General features: G+C 44.9%; 11 non-coding genes across 11 annotated transcripts; all 11 read left to right on the forward strand.

Moving 5' to 3' along the window:
* Positions 1 to 329: 329 nt before the first annotated feature.
* Positions 330 to 520, forward strand: LOC141198871 (U2 spliceosomal RNA). The gene has a single exon (XR_012270640.1). It is a non-coding gene; the product is annotated as a U2 spliceosomal RNA (small nuclear RNA).
* A 1,126-nt stretch (positions 521 to 1,646) lies between these two features.
* Positions 1,647 to 1,837, forward strand: LOC141198872 (U2 spliceosomal RNA). Its single transcript, XR_012270641.1, has one exon. It is a non-coding gene; the product is annotated as a U2 spliceosomal RNA (small nuclear RNA).
* Positions 1,838 to 2,953: 1,116 nt separating this feature from the next.
* LOC141198873 (U2 spliceosomal RNA) lies at positions 2,954 to 3,144 on the forward strand. The gene has a single exon (XR_012270642.1). It is a non-coding gene; the product is annotated as a U2 spliceosomal RNA (small nuclear RNA).
* A 1,120-nt stretch (positions 3,145 to 4,264) lies between these two features.
* LOC141198874 (U2 spliceosomal RNA) lies at positions 4,265 to 4,455 on the forward strand. Its single transcript, XR_012270643.1, has one exon. It is a non-coding gene; the product is annotated as a U2 spliceosomal RNA (small nuclear RNA).
* Positions 4,456 to 5,581: 1,126 nt separating this feature from the next.
* On the forward strand, positions 5,582 to 5,772 carry LOC141198876 (U2 spliceosomal RNA). The gene has a single exon (XR_012270645.1). It is a non-coding gene; the product is annotated as a U2 spliceosomal RNA (small nuclear RNA).
* Positions 5,773 to 6,888: 1,116 nt separating this feature from the next.
* Positions 6,889 to 7,079, forward strand: LOC141198877 (U2 spliceosomal RNA). The gene has a single exon (XR_012270646.1). It is a non-coding gene; the product is annotated as a U2 spliceosomal RNA (small nuclear RNA).
* Positions 7,080 to 8,198: 1,119 nt separating this feature from the next.
* LOC141198878 (U2 spliceosomal RNA) lies at positions 8,199 to 8,389 on the forward strand. Its single transcript, XR_012270647.1, has one exon. It is a non-coding gene; the product is annotated as a U2 spliceosomal RNA (small nuclear RNA).
* A 1,122-nt stretch (positions 8,390 to 9,511) lies between these two features.
* LOC141200424 (U2 spliceosomal RNA) lies at positions 9,512 to 9,702 on the forward strand. Its single transcript, XR_012272145.1, has one exon. It is a non-coding gene; the product is annotated as a U2 spliceosomal RNA (small nuclear RNA).
* Positions 9,703 to 15,799: 6,097 nt separating this feature from the next.
* Positions 15,800 to 15,990, forward strand: LOC141198879 (U2 spliceosomal RNA). The gene has a single exon (XR_012270648.1). It is a non-coding gene; the product is annotated as a U2 spliceosomal RNA (small nuclear RNA).
* A 1,119-nt stretch (positions 15,991 to 17,109) lies between these two features.
* LOC141198880 (U2 spliceosomal RNA) lies at positions 17,110 to 17,300 on the forward strand. The gene has a single exon (XR_012270649.1). It is a non-coding gene; the product is annotated as a U2 spliceosomal RNA (small nuclear RNA).
* A 1,121-nt stretch (positions 17,301 to 18,421) lies between these two features.
* LOC141198881 (U2 spliceosomal RNA) lies at positions 18,422 to 18,612 on the forward strand. Its single transcript, XR_012270650.1, has one exon. It is a non-coding gene; the product is annotated as a U2 spliceosomal RNA (small nuclear RNA).
* Positions 18,613 to 19,119: the final 507 nt, after the last annotated feature.

Raw genomic sequence — 19,119 nt, forward strand, 5'->3', positions numbered from 1 at the left:
AGCAGGAGAGGTAATTAATCAGCAACCCTCCTGCTAAGGGTAGACAGCTGCTCGTTCCACCCCCCCCCCGCCTTAATTGGTTCTCCTCCCTTCCAACGGTGTTGAGGCGGGTGGGAACAGCCGGGGGTTGAGGGTACTGTGCTAAAAGAGGTGGAGTTATGCAGATCTAAAACGCGTGGATTGCAGCAGCAGCAAGCCGAAAAGTGCAGGCATGTGAGGGATCTAGAGGTTGACAGCATGTCTTCTTAACGGGAGTCCAGGTGGCCATCTCCACAAATGGACTTTTCAGAATCCTTGGGTGGCACCGTAGTCGGAAACCAATTCTGGTTATCGCTTCTCGGCCTTTTGGCTAAGATCAAGTGTAGTATCTGTTCTTATCAGTTTAATATCTGATACGTCCCCTATCTGGGGACCATATATTAAATGGATTTTTAGAACAGGGAGATGGAAAAAGAGCTTGCTCTGTCCACTCCACGCATTGACCTGGTATTGCAGTATCTCCAGGACCGGTGCACCCCTTCTTTAATGCAGTTTCTAAAATCAGAAAGAATTGAATTCAATGCTTTTTGTTCATTTTGCTTGTTTGTCGGATTTTGGGATGGACTCTTTGGCTTTGCTTTTCTTCTCCTCATTGGATTTTTCATGTTAAAAGTTGCAGAAGCCAGATGACAAGCTCATTTTGGTTCAACTTCAGCAACTGTGCATTGCATTGCCATGTAATGTAATGTAATGCAATGCTATCTATCTAGCTCTCCCTCTATACTTCCTTTTGGATAAACAGACATATTAGGCAAGCATTTTGGAGCTTTCACCTAAATAACTACAGGTGGTGAGATAAGCTGCACAATATAATTGACCTTTCAGTATATTGTTGCACACACACCATCTATTTAGCAAATGCCCTTGTTATCAACAGCAGCCTTTTAAACTCACCTGAGCTAACAGGTATGTGAGCTGGTTACTCTGCTGCGCTTAAAATTTCTTTTTTGGTTTGCTACAATGCCTTTTCTGAAACGTTGTCTCCCTCTGCTGGAACACTGACTTCTTTCATTTAATGCCTGCAGACTATAAAAGAGAAACCAACCCAAAAAGTTTGGTTGATTAGTCTGTGGCATTCTTTTAAACTGTTGCTTATGGCGGTCTCTGTGAGCTTCTCAGTGACATTCAGCCGTCCAGGTATCCCGCCTGCAGTAGACGGAATGTGGCAATGGAACGCTGGCTGCGCGTGTCATAATAGGCTCTGAGCCTATATATACCTGCGCACAGCAGCAGCCACCTTCAGTCTGCTGCTGGACAGCCAGCAGCAGCAGCAGCAGGAGAGGTAATTAATCAGCAACCCTCCTGCTAAGGGTAGACAGCTGCTCGTTCCACCCCCCCCCCCCCCCCGCCTTAATTGGTTCTCCTCCCTTCCAACGGTGTTGAGGCGGGTGGCAACAGCCGGGGGTTGAGGGTACTGTGCTAAAAGAGGTGGAGTTATGCAGATCTAAAACGCGTGGATTGCAGCAGCAGCAAGCCGAAAAGTGCAGGCATGTGAGGGATCTAGAGGTTGACAGCATGTCTTTTTAACGGGAGTCCAGGTGGCCATCTCCACAAATGGACTTTTCAGAATCCTTGGGTGGCACCGTAGTCGGAAACCAATTCTGGTTATCGCTTCTCGGCCTTTTGGCTAAGATCAAGTGTAGTATCTGTTCTTATCAGTTTAATATCTGATACGTCCCCTATCTGGGGACCATATATTAAATGGATTTTTAGAACAGGGAGATGGAAAAAGAGCTTGCTCTGTCCACTCCACGCATTGACCTGGTATTGCAGTATCTCCAGGACCGGTGCACCCCTTCTTTAATGCAGTTTCTAAAATCAGAAAGAATTGAATTCAATGCTTTTTGTTCATTTTGCTTGTTTGTCGGATTTTGGGATGGACTCTTTGGCTTTGCTTTTCTTCTCCTCATTGGATTTTTCATGTTAAAAGTTGCAGAAGCCAGATGACAAGCTCATTTTGGTTCAACTTCAGCAACTGTGCATTGCATTGCCATGTAATGTAATGTAATGCAATGCTATCTATCTAGCTCTCCCTCTATACTTCCTTTTGGATAAACAGACATATTAGGCAAGCATTTTGGAGCTTTCACCTAAATAACTACAGGTGGTGAGATAAGCTGCACAATATAATTGACCTTTCAGTATATTGTTGCACACACACCATCTATTTAGCAAATGCCCTTGTTATCAACAGCAGTGTTTTAAACTCACCTGAGCTAACAGGTATGTGAGCTGGTTACTCTGCTGCGCTTAAAATTTCTTTTTTGGTTTGCTACAATGCCTTTTCTGAAACGTTGTCTCCCTCTGCTGGAACACTGACTTCTTTCATTTAATGCCTGCAGACTATAAAAGAGAAACCAACCCAAAAAGTTTGGTTGATTAGTCTGTGGCATTCTTTTAAACTGTTGCTTATGGCGGTCTCTGTGAGCTTCTCAGTGACATTCAGCCATCCAGGTATCCCGCCTGCAGTAGACGGAATGTGGCAATGGAACGCTGGCTGCGCGTGTCATAATAGGCTCTGAGCCTTTATATACCTGCGCACAGCAGCAGCCACCTTCAGTCTGCTGCTGGACAGCCAGCAGCAGCAGCAGGAGAGGTAATTAATCAGCAACCCTCCTGCTAAGGGTAGACAGCTGCTCCTTCCACCCCCCCCCGCCTTAATTGGTTCTCCTCCCTTCCAACGGTGTTGAGGCGGGTGGGAACAGCCGGGGGTTGAGGGTACTGTGCTAAAAGAGGTGGAGTTATGCAGATCTAAAACGCGTGGATTGCAGCAGCAGCAAGCCGAAAAGTGCAGGCATGTGAGGGATCTAGAGGTTGACAGCATGTCTTCTTAACGGGAGTCCAGGTGGCCATCTCCACAAATGGACTTTTCAGAATCCTTGGGTGGCACCGTAGTCGGAAACCAATTCTGGTTATCGCTTCTCGGCCTTTTGGCTAAGATCAAGTGTAGTATCTGTTCTTATCAGTTTAATATCTGATACGTCCCCTATCTGGGGACCATATATTAAATGGATTTTTAGAACAGGGAGATGGAAAAAGAGCTTGCTCTGTCCACTCCACGCATTGACCTGGTATTGCAGTATCTCCAGGACCGGTGCACCCCTTCTTTAATGCAGTTTCTAAAATCAGAAAGAATTGAATTCAATGCTTTTTGTTCATTTTGCTTGTTTGTCGGATTTTGGGATGGACTCTTTGGCTTTGCTTTTCTTCTCCTCATTGGATTTTTCATGTTAAAAGTTGCAGAAGCCAGATGACAAGCTCATTTTGGTTCAACTTCAGCAACTGTGCATTGCATTGCCATGTAATGTAATGTAATGCAATGCTATCTATCTAGCTCTCCCTCTATACTTCCTTTTGGATAAACAGACATATTAGGCAAGCATTTTGGAGCTTTCACCTAAATAACTACAGGTGGTGAGATAAGCTGCACAATATAATTGACCTTTCAGTATATTGTTGCACACACACCATCTATTTAGCAAATGCCCTTGTTATCAACAGCAGCCTTTTAAACTCACCTGAGCTAACAGGTATGTGAGCTGGTTACTCTGCTGCGCTTAAAATTTCTTTTTTGGTTTGCTACAATGCCTTTTCTGAAACGTTGTCTCCCTCTGCTGGAACACTGACTTCTTTCATTTAATGCCTGCAGACTATAAAAGAGAAACCAACCCAAAAAGTTTGGTTGATTAGTCTGTGGCATTCTTTTAAACTGTTGCTTATGGCGGTCTCTGTGAGCTTCTCAGTGACATTCAGCCATCCAGGTATCCCGCCTGCAGTAGACGGAATGTGGCAATGGAACGCTGGCTGCGCGTGTCATAATAGGCTCTGAGCCTTTATATACCTGCGCACAGCAGCAGCCACCTTCAGTCTGCTGCTGGACAGCCAGCAGCAGCAGCAGCAGGAGAGGTAATTAATCAGCAACCCTCCTGCTAAGGGTAGACAGCTGCTCGTTCCACCCCCCCCCCGCCTTAATTGGTTCTCCTCCCTTCCAACGGTGTTGAGGCGGGTGGGAACAGCCGGGGGTTGAGGGTACTGTGCTAAAAGAGGTGGAGTTATGCAGATCTAAAACGCGTGGATTGCAGCAGCAGCAAGCCGAAAAGTGCAGGCATGTGAGGGATCTAGAGGTTGACAGCATGTCTTCTTAACGGGAGTCCAGGTGGCCATCTCCACAAATGGACTTTTCAGAATCCTTGGGTGGCACCGTAGTCGGAAACCAATTCTGGTTATCGCTTCTCGGCCTTTTGGCTAAGATCAAGTGTAGTATCTGTTCTTATCAGTTTAATATCTGATACGTCCCCTATCTGGGGACCATATATTAAATGGATTTTTAGAACAGGGAGATGGAAAAAGAGCTTGCTCTGTCCACTCCACGCATTGACCTGGTATTGCAGTATCTCCAGGACCGGTGCACCCCTTCTTTAATGCAGTTTCTAAAATCAGAAAGAATTGAATTCAATGCTTTTTGTTCATTTTGCTTGTTTGTCGGATTTTGGGATGGACTCTTTGGCTTTGCTTTTCTTCTCCTCATTGGATTTTTCATGTTAAAAGTTGCAGAAGCCAGATGACAAGCTCATTTTGGTTCAACTTCAGCAACTGTGCATTGCATTGCCATGTAATGTAATGTAATGCAATGCTATCTATCTAGCTCTCCCTCTATACTTCCTTTTGGATAAACAGACATATTAGGCAAGCATTTTGGAGCTTTCACCTAAATAACTACAGGTGGTGAGATAAGCTGCACAATATAATTGACCTTTCAGTATATTGTTGCACACACACCATCTATTTAGCAAATGCCCTTGTTATCAACAGCAGCCTTTTAAACTCACCTGAGCTAACAGGTATGTGAGCTGGTTACTCTGCTGCGCTTAAAATTTCTTTTTTGGTTTGCTACAATGCCTTTTCTGAAACGTTGTCTCCCTCTGCTGGAACACTGACTTCTTTCATTTAATGCCTGCAGACTATAAAAGAGAAACCAACCCAAAAAGTTTGGTTGATTAGTCTGTGGCATTCTTTTAAACTGTTGCTTATGGCGGTCTCTGTGAGCTTCTCAGTGACATTCAGCCGTCCAGGTATCCCGCCTGCAGTAGACGGAATGTGGCAATGGAACGCTGGCTGCGCGTGTCATAATAGGCTCTGAGCCTATATATACCTGCGCACAGCAGCAGCCACCTTCAGTCTGCTGCTGGACAGCCAGCAGCAGCAGCAGCAGGAGAGGTAATTAATCAGCAACCCTCCTGCTAAGGGTAGACAGCTGCTCGTTCCACCCCCCCCCCCCCCCCGCCTTAATTGGTTCTCCTCCCTTCCAACGGTGTTGAGGCGGGTGGCAACAGCCGGGGGTTGAGGGTACTGTGCTAAAAGAGGTGGAGTTATGCAGATCTAAAACGCGTGGATTGCAGCAGCAGCAAGCCGAAAAGTGCAGGCATGTGAGGGATCTAGAGGTTGACAGCATGTCTTTTTAACGGGAGTCCAGGTGGCCATCTCCACAAATGGACTTTTCAGAATCCTTGGGTGGCACCGTAGTCGGAAACCAATTCTGGTTATCGCTTCTCGGCCTTTTGGCTAAGATCAAGTGTAGTATCTGTTCTTATCAGTTTAATATCTGATACGTCCCCTATCTGGGGACCATATATTAAATGGATTTTTAGAACAGGGAGATGGAAAAAGAGCTTGCTCTGTCCACTCCACGCATTGACCTGGTATTGCAGTATCTCCAGGACCGGTGCACCCCTTCTTTAATGCAGTTTCTAAAATCAGAAAGAATTGAATTCAATGCTTTTTGTTCATTTTGCTTGTTTGTCGGATTTTGGGATGGACTCTTTGGCTTTGCTTTTCTTCTCCTCATTGGATTTTTCATGTTAAAAGTTGCAGAAGCCAGATGACAAGCTCATTTTGGTTCAACTTCAGCAACTGTGCATTGCATTGCCATGTAATGTAATGTAATGCAATGCTATCTATCTAGCTCTCCCTCTATACTTCCTTTTGGATAAACAGACATATTAGGCAAGCATTTTGGAGCTTTCACCTAAATAACTACAGGTGGTGAGATAAGCTGCACAATATAATTGACCTTTCAGTATATTGTTGCACACACACCATCTATTTAGCAAATGCCCTTGTTATCAACAGCAGCCTTTTAAACTCACCTGAGCTAACAGGTATGTGAGCTGGTTACTCTGCTGCGCTTAAAATTTCTTTTTTGGTTTGCTACAATGCCTTTTCTGAAACGTTGTCTCCCTCTGCTGGAACACTGACTTCTTTCATTTAATGCCTGCAGACTATAAAAGAGAAACCAACCCAAAAAGTTTGGTTGATTAGTCTGTGGCATTCTTTTAAACTGTTGCTTATGGCGGTCTCTGTGAGCTTCTCAGTGACATTCAGCCATCCAGGTATCCCGCCTGCAGTAGACGGAATGTGGCAATGGAACGCTGGCTGCGCGTGTCATAATAGGCTCTGAGCCTTTATATACCTGCGCACAGCAGCAGCCACCTTCAGTCTGCTGCTGGACAGCCAGCAGCAGCAGCAGGAGAGGTAATTAATCAGCAACCCTCCTGCTAAGGGTAGACAGCTGCTCCTTCCACCCCCCCCCGCCTTAATTGGTTCTCCTCCCTTCCAACGGTGTTGAGGCGGGTGGGAACAGCCGGGGGTTGAGGGTACTGTGCTAAAAGAGGTGGATTTATGCAGATCTAAAACGCGTGGATTGCAGCAGCAGCAAGCCGAAAAGTGCAGGCATGTGAGGGATCTAGAGGTTGACAGCATGTCTTCTTAACGGGAGTCCAGGTGGCCATCTCCACAAATGGACTTTTCAGAATCCTTGGGTGGCACCGTAGTCGGAAACCAATTCTGGTTATCGCTTCTCGGCCTTTTGGCTAAGATCAAGTGTAGTATCTGTTCTTATCAGTTTAATATCTGATACGTCCCCTATCTGGGGACCATATATTAAATGGATTTTTAGAACAGGGAGATGGAAAAAGAGCTTGCTCTGTCCACTCCACGCATTGACCTGGTATTGCAGTATCTCCAGGACCGGTGCACCCCTTCTTTAATGCAGTTTCTAAAATCAGAAAGAATTGAATTCAATGCTTTTTGTTCATTTTGCTTGTTTGTCGGATTTTGGGATGGACTCTTTGGCTTTGCTTTTCTTCTCCTCATTGGATTTTTCATGTTAAAAGTTGCAGAAGCCAGATGACAAGCTCATTTTGGTTCAACTTCAGCAACTGTGCATTGCATTGCCATGTAATGTAATGTAATGCAATGCTATCTATCTAGCTCTCCCTCTATACTTCCTTTTGGATAAACAGACATATTAGGCAAGCATTTTGGAGCTTTCACCTAAATAACTACAGGTGGTGAGATAAGCTGCACAATATAATTGACCTTTCAGTATATTGTTGCACACACACCATCTATTTAGCAAATGCCCTTGTTATCAACAGCAGCCTTTTAAACTCACCTGAGCTAACAGGTATGTGAGCTGGTTACTCTGCTGCGCTTAAAATTTCTTTTTTGGTTTGCTACAATGCCTTTTCTGAAACGTTGTCTCCCTCTGCTGGAACACTGACTTCTTTCATTTAATGCCTGCAGACTATAAAAGAGAAACCAACCCAAAAAGTTTGGTTGATTAGTCTGTGGCATTCTTTTAAACTGTTGCTTATGGCGGTCTCTGTGAGCTTCTCAGTGACATTCAGCCATCCAGGTATCCCGCCTGCAGTAGACGGAATGTGGCAATGGAACGCTGGCTGCGCGTGTCATAATAGGCTCTGAGCCTTTATATACCTGCGCACAGCAGCAGCCACCTTCAGTCTGCTGCTGGACAGCCAGCAGCAGCAGCAGCAGGAGAGGTAATTAATCAGCAACCCTCCTGCTAAGGGTAGACAGCTGCTCCTTCCACCCCCCCCCGCCTTAATTGGTTCTCCTCCCTTCCAACGGTGTTGAGGCGGGTGGGAACAGCCGGGGGTTGAGGGTACTGTGCTAAAAGAGGTGGAGTTATGCAGATCTAAAACGCGTGGATTGCAGCAGCAGCAAGCCGAAAAGTGCAGGCATGTGAGGGATCTAGAGGTTGACAGCATGTCTTCTTAACGGGAGTCCAGGTGGCCATCTCCACAAATGGACTTTTCAGAATCCTTGGGTGGCACCGTAGTCGGAAACCAATTCTGGTTATCGCTTCTCGGCCTTTTGGCTAAGATCAAGTGTAGTATCTGTTCTTATCAGTTTAATATCTGATACGTCCCCTATCTGGGGACCATATATTAAATGGATTTTTAGAACAGGGAGATGGAAAAAGAGCTTGCTCTGTCCACTCCACGCATTGACCTGGTATTGCAGTATCTCCAGGACCGGTGCACCCCTTCTTTAATGCAGTTTCTAAAATCAGAAAGAATTGAATTCAATGCTTTTTGTTCATTTTGCTTGTTTGTCGGATTTTGGGATGGACTCTTTGGCTTTGCTTTTCTTCTCCTCATTGGATTTTTCATGTTAAAAGTTGCAGAAGCCAGATGACAAGCTCATTTTGGTTCAACTTCAGCAACTGTGCATTGCATTGCCATGTAATGTAATGTAATGCAATGCTATCTATCTAGCTCTCCCTCTATACTTCCTTTTGGATAAACAGACATATTAGGCAAGCATTTTGGAGCTTTCACCTAAATAACTACAGGTGGTGAGATAAGCTGCACAATATAATTGACCTTTCAGTATATTGTTGCACACACACCATCTATTTAGCAAATGCCCTTGTTATCAACAGCAGCCTTTTAAACTCACCTGAGCTAACAGGTATGTGAGCTGGTTACTCTGCTGCGCTTAAAATTTCTTTTTTGGTTTGCTACAATGCCTTTTCTGAAACGTTGTCTCCCTCTGCTGGAACACTGACTTCTTTCATTTAATGCCTGCAGACTATAAAAGAGAAACCAACCCAAAAAGTTTGGTTGATTAGTCTGTGGCATTCTTTTAAACTGTTGCTTATGGCGGTCTCTGTGAGCTTCTCAGTGACATTCAGCCGTCCAGGTATCCCGCCTGCAGTAGACGGAATGTGGCAATGGAACGCTGGCTGCGCGTGTCATAATAGGCTCTGAGCCTATATATACCTGCGCACAGCAGCAGCCACCTTCAGTCTGCTGCTGGACAGCCAGCAGCAGCAGCAGCAGGAGAGGTAATTAATCAGCAACCCTCCTGCTAAGGGTAGACAGCTGCTCGTTCCACCCCCCCCCCCCGCCTTAATTGGTTCTCCTCCCTTCCAACGGTGTTGAGGCGGGTGGGAACAGCCGGGGGTTGAGGGTACTGTGCTAAAAGAGGTGGAGTTATGCAGATCTAAAACGCGTGGATTGCAGCAGCAGCAAGCCGAAAAGTGCAGGCATGTGAGGGATCTAGAGGTTGACAGCATGTCTTCTTAACGGGAGTCCAGGTGGCCATCTCCACAAATGGACTTTTCAGAATCCTTGGGTGGCACCGTAGTCGGAAACCAATTCTGGTTATCGCTTCTCGGCCTTTTGGCTAAGATCAAGTGTAGTATCTGTTCTTATCAGTTTAATATCTGATACGTCCCCTATCTGGGGACCATATATTAAATGGATTTTTAGAACAGGGAGATGGAAAAAGAGCTTGCTCTGTCCACTCCACGCATTGACCTGGTATTGCAGTATCTCCAGGACCAGTGAACCCCTTCTTTAATGCAGTTTCTAAAATCAGAAAGAATTGAATTCAATGCTTTTTGTTCATTTTGCTTGTTTGTCGGATTTTGGGATGGACTCTTTGGCTTTGCTTTTCTTCTCCTCATTGGATTTTTCATGTTAAAAGTTGCAGAAGCCAGATGACAAGCTCATTTTGGTTCAACTTCAGCAACTGTGCATTGCATTGCCATGTAATGTAATGTAATGCAATGCTATCTATCTAGCTCTTGTTAGAACCTTGCTGTTAGGTTTTTTTTCCTTTGCTGGTCACATGACCTTGTTGGCCTATTTAGTCCTGCTCCGCCCTTCTGGCTTTGCTGGACTTCATTGTATATCTACTTTCTAGCTAGCCTGTGCTCTGTATCTAACTCTGTTAGTTTGCTTGGTCTACGGACCTCTATGTTCTATCTATTTTGTTTGTTCGTCTGTCTGCTACTATTTCTGTTAGGAGGTGTCCCATATTCCTCCCAGTCCTTAGTACTTGTAGGGATTCCCTCCCCACATCTATAGGTCTCCGTACAGACTAGATTAGGACTTTAGCAGGTCTGATCGCAGGATCAGGTTCCCTGTTACATCGTAGGGATTCAGCTGAGTCCTATAGTAGGGACAGATCTCCTCTCTTTCCTTAGCTTTGATAGCAGAACATAACAGTAAGTCCAGCCAGCAAATTCTCTAAGGAAAGATTTTTCTGTTCCATCATGGTGTCGGTTCAGGATTTGGCTCATCGCCTGCAGGGACTCTCTCTGGAGGTGGCCGAGCTCCGTCAGCACGTGAGTAACTGTCCTGGAGCACATTTCTTGGAGCCTAAGGTATGTTTGCCGGATTTATTTTTTGGTGAACACCGAGAATTTTTTTCATTTAAAAATGCTTGCTTATTGTATTTTCGTTTGAGACCTAAGTCCTCTGGGGATGAATCCCAGCGCGTTGGGTTCATAATGTCACTTTTGCGCAAAGAGCCTCAGGAGTGGGCCTTTTCTTTGCAACCTAGTGATTCATGCTTCAGATCAGTGGATAGTTTTTTTTCTGCTTTGGGACTATTATATGATGATCCTGACCGTGTCGCATCAGCTGAGACTGAGTTGAGACGTCTAAAACAAGGATCGGGTAATGTGGAAAAATATTGTACACATTTTCGTCGTTGGTCCACTCAAACAGGGTGGAACGATTCTGCTCTGAAAAGTCTATTTCTTGCTGGGCTCCGTGAAAGGGTTAAAGACCTGCTAATTGCTTATCCTACACCTGAAGATTTGCAACAGGCTATGCAATTAGCTATACGGGTGGATAGAAGACTGCGTGCTAGGGTTAATGAGAGCAAATCCTCTGCTATGTCAGTTTCTGGTTATGATAATGTGTGTATTAACAGTGGTGAACCGATGGAGATTGGATCGGTGGCACCTCGCTCTCAAGAAAAAGACCGTCGTTTTTCGCAAGGCTTGTGTTTCTACTGCGGAAAATCTGGTCATTTGATTAAAGGCTGTGAGCTTCGTATGAAGAAAGAAAAAAAAATGGTCAGTCACGCCCGTATTGCCTGTTTAAATTCCAAGGGTATATTTTTAGCTGCTTCCACGATTGCTCAGAAAAAATTGATGGAATTTCGGGTGTTTGTTGATTGCGGGTCTACACTGAATGTAATTGATGGGGGATTCGTGGAAAAACTCAATTTAAAACCTGAACCTTTATCATCCCCCATTGCTGTGGTTTCTGTGGATGGCTCCCCTTTGAAGAATATTACTCTCAAGGTCAGTGAATTTCCTCTCACTATTAATGGTGTTCACCATGAGAAATTGGATTTGGTAGTGTTGAATAACTTGCCTTCTCCAGTAATATTGGGTTTGCCCTGGTTAAAATTTCACAATCCTGTACTGGATTGGTCTACCAGTGAAATTAAATCCTGGAGCCATAAATGTTATGACAAGTGTTGTAACGGGCGTATTGCAGCTTTGGATAGGGGAGAATTGCCTGTTCCTATTCAGGATTTTTGGAGAGTTTTTTCTGAGAAGGAATCGCAGGTTTTGCCTCCCCATAGAGACTATGATTGTTCTATTGAATTTGTCCCTGGAGCGACTCTTCCTAAGAGTCGTTTATTTAACCTTACTATTCCTGAGAGGAAGGCTTTGGAGGAATACATACAGACAAGCTTGGCCGCCGGTCACATTAGGCCCTCTAAGTCTCCTGTGGCGGTTGGATTTTTTTTTGTAAAAAAAAAGGACGGCGGTTTACGTCCTTGTCTGGATTTTCGTGAGATTAACAAAATTACAGTACGCAATCCTTACCCACTGCCATTGATTCCTGATCTGTTTAACCAGTTATTGGGGGCCAAGTGGTTCTCTAAAATTGACCTTAAGGGGACATACAATCTGTTGCGCATGAAGGAGGGTGATGAATGGAAGACTGCTTTTAACACTCCTGTGGGTCATTTTGAGAATCTGGTTATGCCTTTTGGTCTTACTAATGCTCCTGCATTTTTTCAGAATCTGATTAATGACATCCTTAGACCTTTGATCGGTAAAAATGTGGTTGTGTATTTGGATGACATTTTGATTTATTCGCCGGATCTGGAGTCTCATTGGCGGAGCGTGCGTGAGGTATTACAGTTATTAATGGACAATTCGCTTTTTGCTAAGCTGGAGAAATGTGAGTTCGCTGTACAGAGAATTAGTTTTTTGGGCTACATTATCTCCAGCAAAGGTTTTGAGATGGATCCGGTTAAGGTTCAGGCTGTGCAGGAATGGCCTAGGCCTATTGGTTTGAAATCGATACAGAGGTTTTTGGGTTTCGCCAATTACTATAGAAAGTTCATAAAAAATTTTTCTAGTATTGTTAAACCTCTGACTGATCTCACCAGGAAAGGTGCTGATGCGGTTCAGTGGTCTTCTGAGGCCATTGAAGCTTTTGTGTATCTCAAGGAGAGGTTCACCTCTGCTCCCATCCTTATGCAGCCTGATGTTACTAGGCCGTTTTTGGTTGAGGTTGATGCTTCCTCTGTGGGGGTTGGCGCAGTATTGTCTCAGGATAACGGGGATGGATTACATCCCTGTGCCTTTTTTTCAAAAAATTTTTCGGAGACTGAATTGAATTACGATATTGGTAATCGGGAATTATTGGCTATTAAACTCGCATTTGAACACTGGCGCCACTTCTTGGAAGGTGCGGAATTTCCCGTTCAGGTTCTTACGGATCATAAAAATCTGATATATCTTGATGCTGCCAAGCGCCTGAATGCCCGTCAGGCTAGGTGGGCACTGTTTTTCTCGCGGTTTAATTTCTCCGTTACTTACATCCCTGGTACTAAGAATGTTAAGGCGGATGCCTTGTCTCGCAGTTTTTCTCCCATAGTCGGTGCTGAGAAAGAGGAAAACATTTTACAAGAAGGTGTTGTGATAGCTGCTTTAGACTCCGTTTTGGAAGATGAGATTCTTAAAGCTCAGGAGAATGCCCCATCTAACACTCCTCATGGGAGGTTGTTTGTGCCTGGGACCTTTAGGAGAGATTTGTTTGTTGAGTGTCACGAATCTCGGTTGGCAGGTCATCCCGGAATCTCTGAGACCAAGAGACTGGTGGGTCGCAGTTTTTGGTGGCCTGGATGGCAGAAGGAAGTCATTAAGTGGGTGCGCCAATGTACTATATGTGCTAGATCTAAGTCCTCACATACTCCTGCTGCGGGGTTGCTTTGTCCTTTGGAGGTCCCCAGTGCTCCTTGGACACATTTGGCTATGGACTTTATAACTGACCTTCCCCCCTCTGAGGGTTTTACTGTCATCTGGGTGGTCGTGGACCGTTTTAGCAAGATGTGTCACTTGGTTCCCTTCGTCAAACTGCCCTGCGCTAAAACTCTCGCTAAGGCCTTTGTCAAGGAAATTGTCAGACTTCATGGCGTTCCTACTGACATTGTTTCTGATAGGGGTCCTCAGTTCGTGGCTCGTTTTTGGCGTGCCTTTTGTGACAGGTTGGGAATTCATTTGTCGTTTTCGTCCGGATATCATCCTGAATCTAATGGCCAGACAGAAAGGAAAAACCAGGATGTTGAGCAGTTCTTGCGTTGTTTTGTGGCAGACAATCAAGAGGGGTGGTCTGAGTTTCTGCCACTTGCCGAATTTGCTCTGAACAATCATACATCTTCTTCTGCTGGTTGTTCGCCTTTTTTTTGTTGTTCTGGGAGACATCCGTCGTTTGGGTCGTTCTCCAAGTTGGGATCTGCCGTGCCTGAGGAGGAGAATTTTTCCGGTGATTTGGAAAGAGTTTGGACGGATGTGCGTGGTAATCTTCAGGAGGCCAACAGAAAATCTAAAGACTACTTTGATAGGAAACGACAGGAGTTTTTGTTCGCTGTTGGTGACATGGTTTGGTTGTCCTCTAGGAATCTGCGGTTGAGGATTCCTTCTAAGAAATTGGGTCCCAAGTTTGTAGGGCCCTTTAAGGTGCTTCAGGTTGTCAACCAGTCTGCTGTTAGGTTGGAGGTTCCTACCTCCTGGAGAATTAATCCGGTCTTTCATGTCTCTCTGTTAAAAAAAGCTGTTGTGTCGGATGGTGACGCCTCTGCCTCTGTTCCTCCGGTGGTGGAGGACGGGGAATATGAAATTTCTCGCATCCTTGACTCTAGACGGTATAGAGGTAGTTTGCAGTACCTTGTGGCCTGGAAAGGTTTCGGACCCGAGGATAACTCTTGGGTGAGGTCAGATGATGTTTCCGCGTCCAGACTTATCAGAGCGTTTCACAGGAGATTTCCTGATAAGCCTGGTCCTAGGGGATCCGGAGGATCCTCTTAGAAGGGGGGGTACTGTTAGAACCTTGCTGTTAGGTTTTTTTTCCTTTGCTGGTCACATGACCTTGTTGGCCTATTTAGTCCTGCTCCGCCCTTCTGGCTTTGCTGGACTTCATTGTATATCTACTTTCTAGCTAGCCTGTGCTCTGTATCTAACTCTGTTAGTTTGCTTGGTCTACGGACCTCTATGTTCTATCTATTTTGTTTGTTCGTCTGTCTGCTACTATTTCTGTTAGGAGGTGTCCCATATTCCTCCCAGTCCTTAGTACTTGTAGGGATTCCCTCCCCACATCTATAGGTCTCCGTACAGACTAGATTAGGACTTTAGCAGGTCTGATCGCAGGATCAGGTTCCCTGTTACATCGTAGGGATTCAGCTGAGTCCTATAGTAGGGACAGATCTCCTCTCTTTCCTTAGCTTTGATAGCAGAACATAACAGCTCTCCCTCTATACTTCCTTTTGGATAAACAGACATATTAGGCAAGCATTTTGGAGCTTTCACCTAAATAACTACAGGTGGTGAGATAAGCTGCACAATATAATTGACCTTTCAGTATATTGTTGCACACACACCATCTATTTAGCAAATGCCCTTGTTATCAACAGCAGCCTTTTAAACTCACCTGAGCTAACAGGTATGTGAGCTGGTTACTCTGCTGCGCTTAAAATTTCTTTTTTGGTTTGCTACAATGCCTTTTCTGAAACGTTGTCTCCCTCTGCTGGAACACTAACTTCTTTCATATAATGCCTGCAGACTATAAAAGAGAAACCAACCCAAAAAGTTTGGTTGATTAGTCTGTGGCATTCTTTTAAACTGTTGCTTATGGCGGTCTCTGTGAGCTTCTCAGTGACATTCAGCCATCCAGGTATCCCGCCTGCAGTAGACGGAATGTGGCAATGGAACGCTGGCTGCGCGTGTCATAATAGGCTCTGAGCCTTTATATACCTGCGCACAGCAGCAGCCACCTTCAGTCTGCTGCTGGACAGCCAGCAGCAGCAGCAGCAGGAGAGGTAATTAATCAGCAACCCTCCTGCTAAGGGTAGACAGCTGCTCGTTCCACCCCCCCCCCGCCTTAATTGGTTCTCCTCCCTTCCAACGGTGTTGAGGCGGGTGGGAACAGCCGGGGGTTGAGGGTACTGTGCTAAAAGAGGTGGAGTTATGCAGATCTAAAACGCGTGGATTGCAGCAGCAGCAAGCCGAAAAGTGCAGGCATGTGAGGGATCTAGAGGTTGACAGCATGTCTTCTTAACGGGAGTCCAGATGGCCATCTCCACAAATGGACTTTTCAGAATCCTTGGGTGGCACCGTAGTCGGAAACCAATTCTGGTTATCGCTTCTCGGCCTTTTGGCTAAGATCAAGTGTAGTATCTGTTCTTATCAGTTTAATATCTGATACGTCCCCTATCTGGGGACCATATATTAAATGGATTTTTAGAACAGGGAGATGGAAAAAGAGCTTGCTCTGTCCACTCCACGCATTGACCTGGTATTGCAGTATCTCCAGGACCGGTGCACCCCTTCTTTAATGCAGTTTCTAAAATCAGAAAGAATTGAATTCAATGCTTTTTGTTCATTTTGCTTGTTTGTCGGATTTTGGGATGGACTCTTTGGCTTTGCTTTTCTTCTCCTCATTGGATTTTTCATGTTAAAAGTTGCAGAAGCCAGATGACAAGCTCATTTTGGTTCAACTTCAGCAACTGTGCATTGCATTGCCATGTAACGTAATGTAATGCAATGCTATCTATCTAGCTCTCCCTCTATACTTCCTTTTGGATAAACAGACATATTAGGCAAGCATTTTGGAGCTTTCACCTAAATAACTACAGGTGGTGAGATAAGCTGCACAATATAATTGACCTTTCAGTATATTGTTGCACACACACCATCTATTTAGCAAATGCCCTTGTTATCAACAGCAGCCTTTTAAACTCACCTGAGCTAACAGGTATGTGAGCTGGTTACTCTGCTGCGCTTAAAATTTCTTTTTTGGTTTGCTACAATGCCTTTTCTGAAACGTTGTCTCCCTCTGCTGGAACACTGACTTCTTTCATTTAATGCCTGCAGACTATAAAAGAGAAACCAACCCAAAAAGTTTGGTTGATTAGTCTGTGGCATTCTTTTAAACTGTTGCTTATGGCGGTCTCTGTGAGCTTCTCAGTGACATTCAGCCATCCAGGTATCCCGCCTGCAGTAGACGGAATGTGGCAATGGAACGCTGGCTGCGCGTGTCATAATAGGCTCTGAGCCTTTATATACCTGCGCACAGCAGCAGCCACCTTCAGTCTGCTGCTGGACAGCCAGCAGCAGCAACAGCAGGAGAGGTAATTAATCAGCAACCCTCCTGCTAAGGGTAGACAGCTGCTCGTTCCACCCCCCCCCGCCTTAATTGGTTCTCCTCCCTTCCATCGGTGTTGAGGCGGGTGGGAACAGCCGGGGGTTGAGGGTACTGTGCTAAAAGAGGTGGAGTTATGCAGATCTAAAACGCGTGGATTGCAGCAGCAGCAAGCCGAAAAGTGCAGGCATGTGAGGGATCTAGAGGTTGACAGCATGTCTTCTTAACGGGAGTCCAGGTGGCCATCTCCACAAATGGACTTTTCAGAATCCTTGGGTGGCACCGTAGTCGGAAACCAATTCTGGTTATCGCTTCTCGGCCTTTTGGCTAAGATCAAGTGTAGTATCTGTTCTTATCAGTTTAATATCTGATACGTCCCCTATCTGGGGACCATATATTAAATGGATTTTTAGAACAGGGAGATGGAAAAAGAGCTTGCTCTGTCCACTCCACGCATTGACCTGGTATTGCAGTATCTCCAGGACCGGTGCACCCCTTCTTTAATGCAGTTTCTAAAATCAGAAAGAATTGAATTCAATGCTTTTTGTTCATTTTGCTTGTTTGTCGGATTTTGGGATGGACTCTTTGGCTTTGCTTTTCTTCTCCTCATTGGATTTTTCATGTTAAAAGTTGCAGAAGCCAGATGACAAGCTCATTTTGGTTCAACTTAAGCAACTGTGCATTGCATTGCCATGTAATGTAATGTAATGCAATGCTATCTATCTAGCTCTCCCTCTATACTTCCTTTTGGATAAACAGACATATTAGGCAAGCATTTTGGAGCTTTCACCTAAATAACTACAGGTGGTGAGATAAGCTGCACAATATAATTGACCTTTCAGTATATTGTTGCACACACACCATCTATTTAGCAAATGCCCTTGTTATCAACAGCAGCCTTTTAAACTCACCTGAGCTAACAGGTATGTGAGCTGGTTACTCTGCTGCGCTTAAAATTTCTTTTTTGGTTTGCTACAATGCCTTTTCTGAAACGTTGTCTCCCTCTGCTGGAACACTGACTTCTTTCATTTAATGCCTGCAGACTATAAAAGAGAAACCAACCCAAAAAGTTTGGTTGATTAGTCTGTGGCATTCTTTTAAACTGTTGCTTATGGCGGTCTCTGTGAGCTTCTCAGTGACATTCAGCCATCCAGGTATCCCGCCTGCAGTAGACGGAATGTGGCAATGGAACGCTGGCTGCGCGTGTCATAATAGGCTCTGAGCCTTTATATACCTGCGCACAGCAGCAGCCACCTTCAGTCTGCTGCTGGACAGCCAGCAGCAGCAACAGCAGGAGAGGTAATTAATCAGCAACCCTCCTGCTAAGGGTAGACAGCTGCTCGTTCCACCCCCCCCCCCGCCTTAATTGGTTCTCCTCCCTTCCAACGGTGTTGAGGCGGGTGGGAACAGCCGGGGGTTGAGGGTACTGTGCTAAAAGAGGTGGAGTTATGCAGATCTAAAACGCGTGGATTGCAGCAGCAGCAAGCCGAAAAGTGCAGGCATGTGAGGGATCTAGAGGTTGACAGCATGTCTTCTTAACGGGAGTCCAGGTGGCCATCTCCACAAATGGACTTTTCAGAATCCTTGGGTGGCACCGTAGTCGGAAACCAATTCTGGTTATCGCTTCTCGGCCTTTTGGCTAAGATCAAGTGTAGTATCTGTTCTTATCAGTTTAATATCTGATACGTCCCCTATCTGGGGACCATATATTAAATGGATTTTTAGAACAGGGAGATGGAAAAAGAGCTTGCTCTGTCCACTCCACGCATTGACCTGGTATTGCAGTATCTCCAGGACCGGTGCACCCCTTCTTTAATGCAGTTTCTAAAATCAGAAAGAATTGAATTCAATGCTTTTTGTTCATTTTGCTTGTTTGTCGGATTTTGGGATGGACTCTTTGGCTTTGCTTTTCTTCTCCTCATTGGATTTTTCATGTTAAAAGTTGCAGAAGCCAGATGACAAGCTCATTTTTTTTTCAACTTAAGCAACTGTGCATTGCATTGCCATGTAATGTAATGTAATGCAATGCTATCTATCTAGCTCTCCCTCTATACTTCCTTTTGGATAAACAGACATATTAGGCAAGCATTTTGGAGCTTTCACCTAAATAACTACAGGTGGTGAGATAAGCTGCACAATATAATTGACCTTTCAGTATATTGTTGCACACACACCATCTATTTAGCAAATGCCCTTGTTATCAACAGCAGCCTTTTAAACTCACCTGAGCTAACAGGTATGTGAGCTGGTTACTCTGCTGCGCTTAAAATTTCTTTTTTGGTTTGCTACAATGCCTTTTCTGAAACGTTGTCTCCCT

This window comes from Phyllobates terribilis, unplaced genomic scaffold (genome assembly GCF_046119375.1).
Source record: "Phyllobates terribilis strain yellow unplaced genomic scaffold, ASM4611937v1 Scaffold_108__1_contigs__length_5656254, whole genome shotgun sequence".
NCBI lineage: Eukaryota > Metazoa > Chordata > Amphibia > Anura > Dendrobatidae > Phyllobates > Phyllobates terribilis.